The 14,410-nt window shown below is 30.6% G+C and overlaps 1 protein-coding gene across 15 annotated transcripts in view; it reads left to right on the top strand.

The window, feature by feature from the left end:
* The window catches only part of LOC107445534 (transducin-like enhancer protein 4), a 290,011-nt gene that overhangs the window by 178,318 nt on the left and 97,283 nt on the right, over positions 1 to 14,410 (top strand). The gene's annotated exons all lie outside the window — the stretch shown is intronic.

Raw genomic sequence — 14,410 nt, 5'->3', positions numbered from 1 at the left:
AGTCAATTAAAGGACTAAAACTTCATATAACTTATTTAGAATACAATGTACTATATAAACTAACTGCTTCATCAAATTAAATAATATCGAACTTATTTCGTACATGCATAACATGCAACGTATACTAATAAATTCCACCAAATTTTGATAGCAGATTTTTAAAGAAAGTTTATGTAAGTTTTAATTTAAAATGTCATGAAAAAGAAGTTTGTGAATGTCAATTCCTAACGCATATTCTCGTCAACAGATTGTGTGCTTAATTTTTGTCAAGCACATAGATTTAAGCATTTTTTTTTTCAAAAAACAAAAAAAAAAGATTTTTGAACATTTCAGCTTTTGTAAAAATTAAAAGTATTTTTTTTTAATTCGTCACAGTGCTTTATTCCTTAACAAATAGGAAATAAATGAAATTCGAGTTTTTATCAATGCAACAACAAATAAATATATTTTTCAAGGCGTTCCAAAATTTTATTTAATAATAATAATAACAATATATATATATATATATATATATATATATATATATATATATATATATATATATATATATATATATATATATATATATATATATATATATATATATATATATATATATATATATATATATATATATATATATATATATATCACTCTTAAATCCTATACGATAAATATTTCTATCATCCTTAAATCGCATTTTATCTTACTTTAATACAAAAAAAATACCTTTTCAAATTTATCAAATTTGAAAAGGTACATGATTTGAAAGGTACAAGGTACAAAGGTACACTTCGTAGGTACATGATGCTAAGAGTTTTAGCAAATAAGCAATAAACACTTTTATTTTTATAGGTCTTAAATTATTAAAAAAAAATTAAAAAGTATTGAGCAATACTGTTAGTTGAAAATAACTTAATTAACTTTAATACCCGCATTTAACTCTTAATAAAAATGAAAACGTAGATAGCAATACAGTTTGAACTAAAATCTTTGTACGACCAAACTCTCTAAACATAGATTCTATTCAAGAATAATTTAATCAGTTTTATATTATTTTATGATCAATCTCTCCACCCTCCGAAACGCAGATGCATCCTAAAATATCTAATTGAACAGATATTTCGAACCAAACCCTTTCGAAGTATTTATTATAATCTCGTTCCAATTTTTTTTTACTTATTTTCTCCTGGAGCATCTCTTACGGAATAGAAGGAGATGACACAGAGATGAGAGATCTTGACGATAATTCATCTTCTTGATTCCATCACGATTAATAGCATCCTCATCTCCAATCCCTCGTTGCCGTATTATTGGGCTGCGATGTAATCCTTCATTTGTTCCTTCATCTTTTACAAGAGGACACGGCATATTAAATTATTTTGCTCCTCTGCTCTTGTTGAAAGGATGCTTAGGCTAGTGGTTTTCACATTCATCACTGCGTCAAGTTTCGTCACAGCTTTTGGTTTCTTTTTCACCCTCACAAAATTTTCTGTGGATTCCTAAATTTCATTCACTCTTCTAATCGTTGTTTTAGAAAAGGTTTTTTTTCCAATTTTATCTAAAAGGATTTTATAAGAGTAAATTTATTTTATGAATGTACCTATAATAAGCCTTGTAAGTCGTATTATGTTTATACATGGCTTTTACACTGGTTTTAAATCATTATTGTTGGATTAACATAAAAAACAATCTTGGTTTTCTGTTTTTAACAAATCGTAGATACTTTTACGTTAAGCGATTTCAAATCTGCAATCGGATTCTCTCTACAAGCTCTAGTTGTTTTTTAAATTATATTCTTAGTCTATTTTTGCCGAAATGTGCAAATTTAAAAACGTTATATGTAACAGGGAGTCGCATAAAAGTTGCGATAAGCTTCTAGGGGAATTAGGGCTCTTCGTCAAGATTAAAATTGCATAGAAATCTATACCCGAGAATGTCGTCATACGCAGCTGAAGACGCTTCCTTATTATGAAAGGTCTTTTCGTGTGCTAAACATGTCATAATAGTTAAGCGTCCCTAGCACTACGTGACGACATTTTCGAGCATAGATTTTTATGCAATTTTAATCTTGATGATGCCGTAACTCCCTTAGAAGCTTGTCGCAACTTTACGCGATCCCCTGTTATTTATAACGTTTTTAAACTTGTATATTTTGACAGAAAATAGACTGAAAATGTCATTTTTAAGAATAAAAAAAATCTGTAGCTTTAAGAACGAAATTGATTACGAATTTGAAAACCCCACACTTAATTAAGCAATATCAAGCATTTGCATAAATTCAGCAAAAGATTTGCTCCCCAGTGTTATTATACATTACTAATATCCTTTAATGCAAATCCAGTTTAATTTCTGTAAAAAAAAGAAATTATTTAATTGATACTTACGTTAATTATAATCAATCCTAAAGTGAATTCAATTTTTTTCATTCCATTAAAATCCATAATATCTGCGAAATCTTCCACTCGAAAGATTTATTCCCCTTGTGTTGTTATACATTACTAATATCTTTTCGTGCAAATAAGTTTAATATGAGTAAATAAATAATTTAATTTATAATTAAATTAATTATAACAAATCCTAAAGTATTTGCGATTTTTCACTCCGTTAAAATCCATGATGTATCTACGAAATCTTGGCCTCAATTCCATACCTTTCTGATTCATTAGTATAATAAAAAATTTAATGTATTCTGTAAGTATATAAATAAAAATACAGACCTCATTCACGATGCACATAATTCTCTAAATTAAAAACGATTTTTCTCTCCCCAACATTTGATAGGTTCCCTTTTTTTCTTTTTATCTCTCATATTTCACAGCCTGATGAAACTCCCCTTTCTCTCCCCCCATTTTCACTTCAAATTACCTACAAACTATCACCCCTATCAAACCTTCTCCCCGTGGTCATGCCAGGAAACAATTTTAACGCTCCGTTACATTTCGCGGTACGGTATCGTAACCGAACGGGAGAAAAACTTTTTCGGAAGAAAAAAAAAATCGAGAGAACAAAAAATTCAAAAAAAATAAAAGTAAATTGGTAGGTTTTGAGGGGACGGGAAAAGAAAAAAAAAAGACATTTTGTTCATTTTCTACGCTTAAACGAGTAAAAAAGAGTGAAAAAATATTCGAGAAAAAAATATATAGGATGACGGCTCCCCTAAATTAATATTTTCCAAGTGGCCTCATCCTAAGGGATCGAATTCTACTCGATAGAGTGACTTAATGCATGCATGATATTGTCCTTTAGAATTGTAATTCTTATATAGTTTTGTTTTATTCTTATATAGTTTTGTTTAATTTCCGGTTTTACTAAATATAAAAAAAAGACAATATAAATAAATAAAAAGTGTAAAAGTTTTTTTTCTCGCTTGTAATTATTTCATTTTATTGTTTTACCGGTTTTTTATGTCAGTATTGGTAATGCAAATCTAAATAACCCATATAGTAATGCATGTATAACTAATGTATATAAGTATAACAAGAGCTTAGCTTTATAAGAGCTATTAGTTATACTATTAGTGCTTAGCTTTATAAGTGCTTAGCTGATTTCCCCTTCTTTGGACGGGTCGGGAAAAAATAGGCAATCAGCATATCAGTATTCAGCCTTTCATCCCTTCAGTGGGTCGATAAATGAGTACCAAGCATGCTTGGGAACTAAACACTGGGGGTTCCACGTTCGGCTGACCACCTGACCGGAACATCTGCTCCTGCACCCCAGAGCCCAAGGTCAGGAAAACTGAGATGGGCACAGTAGGCCTTGGCCCTCTATGGGCTGTCGCGCCACTGAGTTTAGTTTAGCATATCAGTATTGAGCGACGCTACTAAATCCTGCACAGGACTACCAGTGCAAAAAAAAATTTAAAAGTCATTTTTTAAATTTATTTTTTAAATTCATTGGCTTTAAATTAATAGATTTTATAACCGTTGTTGAACAGCAGACCCAATGTTTTGGGTTTACGACTGATATTGTTCAACTCCGCAGTTTTATAATTTTGAACCCAATCCAGAAGATAATGGAACTCCTGGATCAAGTATAGGGAGAAATTTGCCTTTGTGGAAAACCATGTAAACCTCCCATGGTTAGTCTGACGTCAAGAGGACTGTAACCTAGAATCCGCCTTCCACAGAGGATATTTTACGTCAGCACTGTACATTATTAGATTAAGCAAAACACGTTTTAGTAGTTCATCCCCTCAAAATAAAGATTAACTGTATTTAGAATCATTTGGCACGATGCTGTTGTTCGATGCCAATTTGTGATAGTCAAAATTTACCGCAATAACGCGGTTTTTCTCCGATGCTTATCCCTTTGGAAGTACCGTATTAAAACTTCGTTCGTGATATCTATATTGCAGCTTCTTAGGCTTGAGGCAGATTTAACAGGTATCAAATATGCTAATTTATTACATTGTGCCAATATTAGCACATTTGTATCTATAAAAGCTACACCAATTATTACTGCCATGCAAATGAAAAAAAAACTACGTAAGTGCATCACGATTTATTTGGAAAAAAAATCGCTGGACAACTATTTTATTTCCATTGTTGCAACTATTTTATTTCTAATGCTATAAACGCTAAAATAGAAATTTCAGAAACCTTATGAAACAATTATGATTATTTGAGGAAAATTGTTTTTTGTTATGCGTTGCTTATTATACGAATATATCTTATCATATAATACTTCTTAGAATATACTGATATTTATTTAAATTGGTTAATTAAACCGAACTTAACACTAGAAAGTTTGAAACTTAGTATATACCTATATTGCCCAAAAGCAGTCAAAATGACTGCATTGTGAAAGAATAACTAATATGTAAAGAAATTTGTTTAATTAATTTTTAATATTTTTATATTATTTACGGTTATATAACAAGTTATTATTAAATATTAACAATAAAAAAATTTACTTCACTTGGAAGGAAAATATTTATTTATGCATTATTCTTTGCACATTTTTTGCAAATGAAAAAGCAGTCAAAATGACTTCCTTTAAGCAACCTATTGTTAATTAAGCGACGTTGAAGCATAGAATTCTTGTTTTTTATGACTATCTAACTCATACAGCATTAATGTCTATACTCATAAAGTGTCTGTTTCCAATTACTTTCATCTTCCCCTGAGATAGGCCTTTTCTACATATGTAAAGAGCACATAAATATGTAAAGAGCACAGTAAATATAAGCACAGCAAAGTACACCATAAATAAACACAAAATTGGAAATGACATCACGAAGTTCAATTTAAGTGAGCACAGAAACGGAATGCACAAGCACAAAGAAGTGTACTTTAAATAAGCACAAAATCATTAGGTACATTTACGGCGAAATGCTCCTTAAATTAGCATTTGAGCTGAGGATAATAGCAGGGTAAAGTGCACCTGAAATAAGAGCAAAAGCTGTAAATGCAAGCCAAAAAAAGTGCATTTTAATTGTACAATATATAAGCAGAAGATACTAGCAGAGAAAAGTGCACCTTAATTAAGCACAAAAGTAGTAAAAAAAAACAAGGAAATGTGCATCTGTAATATACAGTACAAAAGCAGAAGACACTAGCTGGGTAAAGTGCTTCTTAAATAGGCACCAAAGCAGGAAATACAAACACAGAAAAGTGCACCTTAAATATACAAAGTTTACTACTACTGCTTTTTAGTTATTCTGTAAAATTTTATCAATTATGTCTAATCAAAATGTATTCTAATCAATTATGTCTAATCAAAATGTATCAGAATCAATTATGTCTAATCAAAATGTATCCTAATCAATTATGTCTAATCAAAATGTATCCTAATCAATTATATCTAATCAAAATATATCCTAATCAATTATGTCTAGTCAAAATGTATCCTAATCAATTATGTCTAATCAAAATGTATCCTAATCAATTATGTCTAATCAAAATGTATCAGAATCAATTATGTCTAATCAAAATGTATCCTAATCAATTATGTCTAATCAAAATGTATCCTAATCAATTATATCTAATCAAAATGTATCCTTATCAATTGTGTCTAATCAAATAACACAATTTTAATCGTTATCTTATGATAATTTTTATATTCTGTCCTGACTTTTTTTTAAACATTCCTTAATCGTATTGGCCTCAACATTTTTCAAATCATATAAAAGTCTTCTCTTTCGGAAAAGTCATATTTTCCTCATTCTCTTCTCCAACAAATCACTTCCGACTTACATCACTAAAGCCATAAACTGTATTTTTGAATCTGTTTTTCAATCCTCTGCACTTGTTTTTTCTGCCAAGTAACTGAAGTAAGCTCTTCAATATTCGTTGAAGCATAGCATTCCTGTTTTCTATCTCTTCTCTGACTCACACAGCACTAATGTTTATACTCATGAAGTCCCAGTTTCCAATTCGTTTCAGCTTCGCCTGAGATAGGCTCTTCTAGATATGGAAAGTGCACCTTAAATAAGCACAAAAGCAGTAAATACAAGCACAGCATGAACAATTGAGAAAAGGAAAAATTATTGGAAGGGGATTTTGTAGGGAATTTTTTTATTATTATTATTATTTTACTCTGAAGATACAATTTCGAATTCCGAATCGTGATTTTTTTAGTTTTACTATCTGTGTTTTATTTTTCAAACAATAAACAGAGAGAGGAGGAAACAGTTCAAACAAATACTTATCCATTAATGACTTATAGTTTAGAATAGCACTTGAGAAAAATCAAATCATTTAAACAGTATTTTATTCGGGTTTTTATATCATTTTTGCTCACAAAGTGATATATTGGTTGTGGCTGTGATCATTAATACTTATCAAAAACCGCATATGTTACTTACTTACGGTTTTGATTTATAACGGTACATTAAACAAGCATTAGGTTGATGTAATATTAATGGTTTTTATTTTATTCCATGCTCTATCACGAAAATTTTAAGGAAATAATTTAAAATGTAAAATTATCTTTCTTTGTATATGTATTACGTAAAGTTTTAACTAGTTCTTGCAATTAAACAATTTCAAAATAGATTTTAGTTCGCATTTATTCTTTTTTTAGGACTTTATTTTTTTTGAATAAATTGTTATATCTGCTTGAGCATTAACTAGTGTATAAGTTTTTATATTGTTAACACGCTTCCTTGAAAATTTTAGTAAATGTTGTTTTTAATATTAAGAATATTATTTTTAAGAAACAGTTTCTAAGCATTCTTATTCAGTCGAGAATTTTTTCCTCAGTAATAACTTATTCATTTCATAAATATGTTGATAAAAATTTTGTACGAAAATTTTTGTTTCTCATCGTCAAAACGTTTTTGCTTAAGCACTCAAACACTAAATAAACACTAAATATATATATATATATATATATATATATATATATATATATATATATATATATATATATATATATATATATATATATATATATATATATATATATATATATTATTTTTATATTTGTGCATGGAGATTCAATTTTTCAGGAACTATTCAACCGATTTTGCCCAAATTTTGTATTTTATCATACAGAATTATATTCGTCAAAATGATGCAAAAAATTGTACATTTTACTATTCAAAATTTTTTTTACCTTTAATGTAAAATTATAAAAAATAATAAATATTTACTAAATGGTATTTTTTGCATCTTTGGATAAACTAATTTTATAATTGTGTAAATTTTCCAATTCCTTAAAAATTTCGCGAGATATATCGAAATATGCAAAAAGTAAAATTAACATTAAGGGGTCCAAACTTTGGAGAGCTCTCCTGATCAAATTATTGGGACCATATTTCCCTGATTACGGCTTCCCCCCTATATTTCGAAGGTTAGAAATCCAAATCCGTTGAGAAAAAGGTATTTTTTATTCAGAGTAAGTACGTTTTTGTGTCTGCTTTTGTAACTTAAAATATCGTCTGCACTAATTACTTAACATTCTTGAGGTCACCTCTTCGAACCATTAAGATTCAGTCCTAGAATGTGAAAATCCGCATTGAAAACAAAAGTTATTCAGGGTGGTCCGTTTTTTTTTTTTTTTTTTTTCGCACTGTGCATTTAGATTGACAATTTACTTTCCCGACACGGCTGTCATGTAATTATATATTTAATTATATAATTTAATAATAAATTAATTAATAAAAATTTTATCTATGTATTTATACATTTTTTAATATTTTGCGTTTTTTTTAATTCTCTTATTAATCTTTTTGCATTTTAAAGGAGTATTTTTTTATTTAATAAAGGAATTTTGTATTTAATTCAACAATGCAGGGTAATATTGCAGAGAGTAAAATTAATGATTAATTCGATCAATTATATCTGTGAATCAGTTAAGATTTTTTTTATTTTTTTATCAGGCTTATCCACTGTTGAACCAATGAGATTTTGGGCAAACGTGAATGTTCTGCAATCGAGCTGACGACAACCGAGTATCGGGAAAATGTACCAGATTCCCGAAATTCAAACAGCAGTATTAGAGCAAATATAATTTTTATTTATAGTTGCAAGAAAAGGCTGTTAAAAAGAACAATTCGCAAATTAAAAGCAAAATGGAACAAAATATTTTTAAAAAATGATAAAACTATATTTAACGTTAAAAAAAGTAAGATATAAACTTTTTTTAAAACGTTAATGCCGAAGTCTCCTCAATTTTTGGTGGAAAAAAAGGGAAATTATTATTGCTTATTGTTTAATAATCAAGTAGTTCGATTTTACTCACATATATAAGAATTTTTTTTTTGCATCTACTTCCATTCACTCTCCAACTTTAAGTCTTTCTACAATTTCATTATATTTATTCAATTTTTCAAAAAAAAAATTCTGAACATTTTTTTAAGATCATATATGTCTTTTCACTTCATATAGCTGTTAGGAAATACTTTCCACTGTACTTTTTACGTGTTTTTTGCGCTTGGGCTTAACTTGCACTTTTCCCCTGTTGTTAAGAGACTGTAAAATAATGTTGGATAAAAACGATGATAAAATCTTCACCTTTTATCTTCTCAAGGGATTTAATTTTCACTTCTCTTACGGGATCCCTTTTTTTTAAGTGATTCGGAAAGTCCTTGAAATAAAATTCGCCCTCCAGGTCCTCTGTGCTTTAAAGACTAATATCCTAAAAGTTACTTTGCATTAACCTATTTCAAGATAACAGGAAATGGATTGAAAGCGACTTAAAATCATCTTTTCTAACTAAATTGACTTAACTTAGAGAAGACTAATGTGTTAAAAGAAATATTTAAACGTTACTATTAAGAGCAAAATATTTAATGGATGCTTTTTTCAAAATCCTTTTTACATTATTTAATTGCACATTTAAGTAAAGATCTCATGTCATATGTTGAGATATTATTAAAAAATGTAATTAATACATTTTGCTGTAGTTTTTACTTAATGTCCTATATACATCCGTTAAACACTGAGGAACAAATATTCTGTAGCAAGTACTTGACTTTATCTAATTCGAGTGTGGGAATTTCAAAAATGAAATTAGTTTTGTTCAGAAAGCGAAAAACAAAATTTTTCAAAATAATGTTTTGAAATTAGTTTATTTTTTGTCTGAATGTACTAGTTTTTAAAGGATCTATAGGTTTAAATACATGGAACATATACGCTTATCTGCTCCTTAGAAAATTATCCTTAAGACAGAAAACACGTAGACAGAAAACATGTAATCTTAATAAATCGCATCATGAACTGAAAAGTACAATAGCCTTTTTCCTACCACTCCTTAAGTAGTAGAGAAGTGGGTACACTTAGTATTCACTCGAGTGAGTTTCAAAATATCCTGGTAAAGAATATATTATTGAATTGCATAAAAACTGTAGCTGGTGAAGAGAAATCAATTTCAATATTGATCTGTTCAAAAATCTCCTGCAAAAAAAAAAAAAATTGCTCTCCAGTGTTAACAAGAATTAATTTTATATGTTTTAAGTTTCCTCCAAATACAATAGAGAAATTTTACTACTCTGCTTATTTAATTACCTATAATAACAGTGCAAGACTAAGTATCTGACACTAAATATAAATAAAATGAATAGAAATAATAAAAATTGATTTCATAGTTGACGTATACTGAACTATTGGAAAACTACACTATAGAGTTAATAATAGTTATAAGATGAATTGCTTTCAGATTTTCAACAATTCCCAAATACTTGTTGAAAAGAAATATGTTTTGTATGGAACTAATTATAAATCCCTGACGTTAACCAGTTTATTCTTAGTGCAGCTCTTCTAGTGCTACGTTTTCTATCCAATTAAATCAAATTCGAATCATTCTAGTTATCATTTTGACTAATTGTTTTCTTTTCATGATAGTGTTGTGCAGAACCTATAAAAGCTTCGATATTGAAGAGTTCTGGTTCAATACCCTAGTTGATGCTTATAAGAACCAGGCTAGGGTATTAAACTTTTCATAGCTTAGAAATCAAAATCACCTTCGAATTTTTTTAGTTAAGCCTGTGCTATGGCTAGAGAAGGTACAATAAACCGAAAAGCAACCGACAAAGAATAATGCATCCGTCGTTAACAATCAGGCCATCTTGAAAGGAAATAGAAGACTATTTCATTTTGACAAAATGCTCTCATGTTATTGTAATACGGTTGTATTGCAGTTAACAATCAGACCATCTTGTTCTTCTATCTCTTTTTGACAAAATGCTCTCATGTTAGTGTAATACGGTTGTATTGCAGTTAACAATCAGACCATCTTGTTCTTCTTCAATATCATTTTGACAAAATGCTCTCATGTTAGTGTATTAAACTTATATTGAAGTTAAGGTGTTAAAGAGTTTTGATTCAATACCCTAAGTGGTGTTGATATTAGCTAGGGTATGAAACATATAATTTTTACGAGGGTCGAAATCACGTGTTGAACTTTCTTACGTTGATTTAGGAAAAAGCAGACTGAATGCTGAACTGATGAAGAAAAATGCATCCATCGTTAACAGTCAGTTGTTCTTTTTCAATCGCACTTTGGCTAAGTACTCTCGTGTTAGTGTTGTGTGTAAGCTAGTTGAGATTTCGGGGATGGATATTTCTGGTGCAATACTCTGATTGATACTGTCATCAGCTACATTATCTGACTTTTCATCTAATCGGGACTTGCCGAATTCTTAGTTAAGAGTGCTATGTCTAGAGGGAAGAAGCGGGCAGCCGATAGTGAAAAATGTAGCCGGCGTATCATATTAACTTGCTCAATTTCTTTCTGACTAAATACTTTCATGTTAGTGTTGAGTTAAAGCAAATAGAGCAATGGTTGTTGAGTTCTGGTTCAATACCTTAGTTGACGTTAACACCAGCTAGGCTATTAAACCTATATTATCAATTGACAAAGCTCGAAATCATTTCTTGAATTTTTAATTATGCCTGCTATTATTACCGTAGAAACCCTAGTTGATGTGAGTGAAGGGTGTTAAACTTTTAATCGAACAGGGATCAAAATCATGATCTCTAAGTGTTGTTTTGATTTGGAAAAACATGGCCAACTGAAATGTTATCAATCGGTAAACAGACATACCTTGTTTTTATTTATTTTGGTTGGTATAAATTATGCATATTATGAAAAACATCTTTTGGAAATTTTATGCGAGCTAAAAATAAAAATATTCATTATAAAAGTGCTATTTTCGTAATAAATGTTTAATATAGTATGCCATGTAAAAAATTCAATTTCTCGAGAAGTAGAATTTTGTATTTTATAAATTAAAAATTAACTTTGCTCAAGATAAAAACAACTTTTCAAGAAACATTTACTTAGTTAAAAAACAATATTAATTTGAATTTTAATTGAATATTTTGTTTTGCTGGCGGATTATTAATTGATCTTTCAGTAATTTATTCAATATCATATCTTTACAGCGAAAGAACATAGTGCTTATACGCACAAAAAAAAAAGATGTATTTTTCCTATTCCTAGGGGAGTATTGGCTGGTGGGGTGGGAGAATAAAAACTAAGAGAAAAATAGAGGGAAAAAAAATCCCGTGGCTGTGAAGCTTTTTACGTCATTACATAATTAAAAGGCATAATTGAATGGAAGCACACCCCCTTATTTTACATCCCCCCTCACGACTTTTTTCTTAAATAGCTCAGCATCGCTCTTTTGATGGGTGTTATGTGAAGCCCAGCTCTGATCCGGAAAACGTTCGCTTCCAATTCCATCCCCCTTAAATCCCCCCATTCCATCATCATCATCACCGCACGTACTCACGCACACATATACACATAAAAAAGTAAATAAAAAACAGGCGATGCAAGGGGTGGGGAATAAAAATCCCCAACTGATGGTCTAGTTCAGCTATGGAATCATTCCATGATCTATTTTCCATAATTCTTCTTCTACGCTTGCATTTTTCCCTCTCGTTTAACCCGGACCCCCCCCCCTCCTTTATATGCCCCCGAACCCCTTTTTTCCATGCCACTTTATTTCTCGATCCCCTCCTACACATCCCATCACCAAAGTCAGACACTCCTCCATATTCCCTCCATTTACTTCCATTTTTTTGTCGCATCCCTCTCCCAAGCATCCCCACCCCCGCGAGAAGGAGGAGAATATGATGCATGAACCGAACCGTTTTTATGGATCTTTTGGTGCTGCAGGGCGGGGGGAGTAGAACAACCAGACCGCCCCTACTGAGTATAAGAGGAGGGGTGGGTGCCATCACCCAGAGAGGGTGAGGGGTCGGGAAGGGAGATAGAGCGCTCTTCAAAAGAGAAGGGATGTCTGACCCAAGACTGAAAGTCTCTTGTCGCCTTTTTCCCTATTTTTTCTTTATTTCCCTCTTCTTTCTCTCGGGTGGGGATAAAATTTTATTTTTCTTGATGCGCCGAAGGGAAGAAAAAATTTTTTTATTCCCCCTGCTTCCCTTTTTTTTTATAAAATAGCGTGGGTGGTGAGGGTGAGGAAAGGGATAGCAATCGAAGGTTATTCCGATGTGGGTTATTGAGCGGAGAAACTGTCGTAACTTTGCGTTACAAGACACGAGCGTGAACTTGTACTTGTAGTTCTCCGACCATAAAAACTTGCGGAGGTATAAAAAAAAGAAGAAAAAAAGAAGAGAAAATGGGAATAAGTACTCGAGCCGACCTATTGTCGAAGAACTTCTCTGTGTAAATTTTTGCAGCTTGCTTAACTCTTCTCATCTTTCATTGCCCTGTTAGTTGCTTAGTTTCGCTGATAAATATTTATTTTAGAAATCGGTAGTCGGTGTACATCTAATTATTTACTAATTTACTACGCTAATATCAATATGCAGAATTTATAAACCTTTTTTGCTTTGGCATTAGCTTCAAACTGATAGAGCGATATATTGATGAATTTGATCAATAATTGATGAATTGATCGCAAATGCAGGAAAAATGGAAGAATTAAAAAGAAAATACAAACTAGCTATCGGGTCGATCTGTAGCTGATTTTATTATATATTTTATTACCGTTGTTAAACAGCCAACACAATTTTGAGTTAAAGACTCCGCAGGAACTCCGTAGCTTTGTAATTTTGAACCCAATCTAGAAGACAAGGTAACTCCTTAATCAAATGATTTGCTTTCTTGAGAATTTTTTGAGGGAGCTAACCCGCATTTGCGTAACATGGAGTGGTAATCCTCGAAAATCTCCCATGGTTAGTCTGACGGCAAAGGGACTTTAAACCATAATACGTCTACAACCGAGGATATTTTTCGTCAGCACAGTGGTCGGTTTGAGCAGGGTGCAGAATTCGTATCAACCAGCCATCGGTGGGATTTGAACCCGGGTCAATTAGGAGGCGTGCGCTCTATCCCCTGAGCTACCACGTCATCTGTTGTTGATTTTAAAATCATTTTGTTTAAGCATTTGCAGCTGGCTTATTTTTTTCCCTTCAGTCAAGGAATAGTTGATACATTTGTGAAATAAGCACCTATAACGGAATCTGGATTAATAACGGATTAATAGATCTAATAGTTTTCAATTAATGATATGGATTAAATATCTTTGGGTATTATTAAACTCAAGCCCTCAAAATAGTGAAAAGTAAAAGAAAAAGGACGAACAAAAAATACTAATTAGTAATTGGGTCGTTTTCAAGAAAACTACGGATTTATTTATTTACATAAATATTGCAATTTTACGACATTTTAATTACCCCCATAGAGGGATCTATCTAAAGATGGGCAAAACTTAGACTAACAACAGTCATAAAAATATATTATTAATGATTCGCTAATAAATTTTATTTAATGAAGTAAGAAATACCGAAAAACAGCCTTATTTCTGTATTTATAAATAGCTTATTATTAGCTATTTTATAAATAGCTTATATATTACAAATTTCATAACTTTAAATATCATCATTGACATCAACGACAAACGGTGCCCAATAATTTCCTATCAACATGAAATCAAACAAAATTTTTTAAAAAATGCAAATTAGTAATCGAATCGCTTAAATTGTGTAGTTTCTTCATATTATAATTTTGTACC

This window comes from Parasteatoda tepidariorum, chromosome 7, assembly GCF_982258835.1.
Source record: "Parasteatoda tepidariorum strain Cologne lab strain chromosome 7, Ptep-v5.0, whole genome shotgun sequence".
Lineage (NCBI taxonomy): Eukaryota > Metazoa > Arthropoda > Arachnida > Araneae > Theridiidae > Parasteatoda > Parasteatoda tepidariorum.
The sequence above is the reverse complement of the archived record's forward strand: the minus strand, read 5'-3'. Positions and strand labels throughout refer to the sequence as shown.